Here is a 2,328-nt window from a genome sequence, read left to right on the forward strand (position 1 = left end):
TTCACAATGTATTTAAGTTACAAAATGAACTTCACCCTTCCCCTCCTCTTTGGCCTGTATTAATGTGACATTAAGATTAAAATATGTTAAGAGCCATATTTTCCAGAGATCTCTTTGCAGTTATTAAAATGTTGATTATTAAAACATAATAAAACTAAAAAGGTGCAGAGCTTGGGAAAACAGTAATCTTTAATTACCAGCATGCTGTGCTCTTTGAATTCATCTAATTGGTAAAGTTAACCAAACATGAAGCACAGAGAGTTCATCTGATTCCATGTGTACTCAATTTGTTCATTTCAAGTAAAAAACTGAGAAAGCGGTACTGTAAATAACAGTAAGACATTATGCTTGGCATGGAAAAATATTACAACTTATTTGCTTCTCTTCTTAGGTCCATATTTTTTCCTTTTATTTACAACTGGTACATCTCAGGACACCGACTGTGTCCAGAGACAGTGTAGTAAAGTCAACTAATCCTTTTGGGATTATGTTCATTGCCATCATAACTAGTAACCAAGTAAGAACATGAGCTGTTGCTCTCACAGCCTGAAATCCATAAATTGCCTGAACTGTCCTCTCAATGGCCTGATCCTGAAAGAGGCTTAAGAGCAGGGACCGGGGTTTTCTGTTCACCACAGAAAAATGCAGATTTTCTCCTTTTAAGGAAAAAAACATGGATATTCTCTTTCAAAGGAGAAATGTGGGGAACAGCAGGTTCCCCTTGCAGGCTGGCAGAGTTCCAAGTTGCAAAGGGCTGCTTGGGGCTGAGGGGAGAAGGAGGAGGGCAATCAGGCACGGGGCGCCACATGCATGTGTGTGCACACACGCACGTAGCAGCCAGGCAGTATGGAGAGCAGCTCTCACAGCTCCCTGCAGATAAGTTTATTGATGGGGGGAAGAGGAAGGAGGAAGAGCAGACTGAGGACCCTACAGTGAGAGAGGGAAGGAGTGAAGGAATGGGGCAAGACTGGGGCGGGGGGTGCTGCCCAGCCGGGGTGGTGTGTGGGGGCCGGGGCCAGGGCAGAAATGTGAGGGCCTGATTGGGGAGTGGGATGGAGCCTTGGTTGGCTCATCCTGGGGGGTGAGGGGGCTGGCTCCCCACTGCTGTGTGCACTCCAAGGGAGGGAAGAATGGGGTGGGGCTCATGCCTCCCAAGATTTGTGTGCAGGATGAGGACAGATGTGGGCAGCCCACTGCAGGCTCGGGGCTCCCCTCCCTGCTGCCCTCCCCCAGGGGACCTACCTGGCACAGGAGGGCAGAGTGTTGTGGGGAGGATTGGTGCCATTTCCAGGAGCCTCACACCAGCTGTGCTGGCATGACAAGGTGCCCTCTGCCTGCCCAGCAGTAGCAGGAGACACAACTCTGTACTGCCACCTCCACTGTCGCAAGGGGGGCAGGGGGCACCTCACCATGGCAGCACAGCTGGTGTGGGGTTCCTGGCGATGGCACTGAGCCTCCTCACCCTCCTGTGCTGGGTCCCTCCCACTGGGCTGCAGAGGTCATTTGGGGGAGGGCAGCAGGGCAGGGAGCCCTGAGCCTACAATGGGCAGCCCACACTCACCCCCATCCATGGGCTCCACTCTGGCTGTACCCCCTGTGGGGGAGGGGGAACTGAGCTCTGTGCTCTGCTCCAGCCACAGCAGCTGCAATCTCTCATGGGCAGCACCTGGAGCTTGGGCACTGAGGGGCAGGCAGGAGGCTGTGGGCCCTGGCCCTGGTCACTCTCACCCACCCACTCCCTCTGCATTGTTTCCTGATGTACCCAAAGTTTTAAGCCAACTGCCTGGTAATGGTAGCAGCATTTTTGTTCAGACAACAGTGAGGGAGTCACGTGACTTCCTGGCTAATTATAATCTACCTCAGCAGCGTGCCAGCCCTGGGCCTCACTGGGTGTGCACTGCATGCAGCATGTGGGCTGGACCCAGCACTGCAGACAACATGGTGGGGTTGGGGGCTGGGCTGCATATGGTGTACAACCAAACCAGTCCTTGTGCTGGCTTCTTTGTGTATAGACAGCCCTGGACCTGATCCAGACTGATCTCGCCCCAGAACTAGTGTGCAGGCCAGTCTGGGGCAGGTGCCACATGCAGTTGACTTCCCAGCCCTCCTGTGCTGTGTGTTATGTGCAGTGCTGGGTTGCACCCACATGCAGCACAGCCTGAAAACAGGGCCAATGTGTGCTAGACCTACGTGCAGCACAGGGGGTCAGTCTTGATAGGGCCCCACAGACTGATATAGTGACCCTTAGCTGGCCCATGGGGCTGCATGAATTTGATACCCTTGACCTATGTGATTCTTTCTAAACTCTTCATTCCACACCTGTTAATG

At 52.6% G+C, this 2,328-nt stretch overlaps 1 protein-coding gene across 1 annotated transcript in view; it reads left to right on the forward strand.

Moving 5' to 3' along the window:
• LOC109289773 (follistatin-related protein 4-like) overlaps window positions 1-2,328 on the forward strand; it is a 418,807-nt gene that overhangs the window by 391,428 nt on the left and 25,051 nt on the right. The window lies entirely within an intron of this gene.

This window comes from Gavialis gangeticus, unplaced genomic scaffold (assembly GCF_001723915.1).
Source record: "Gavialis gangeticus isolate Ggan-Ray unplaced genomic scaffold, GavGan_comp1, whole genome shotgun sequence".
NCBI lineage: Eukaryota > Metazoa > Chordata > Crocodylia > Gavialidae > Gavialis > Gavialis gangeticus.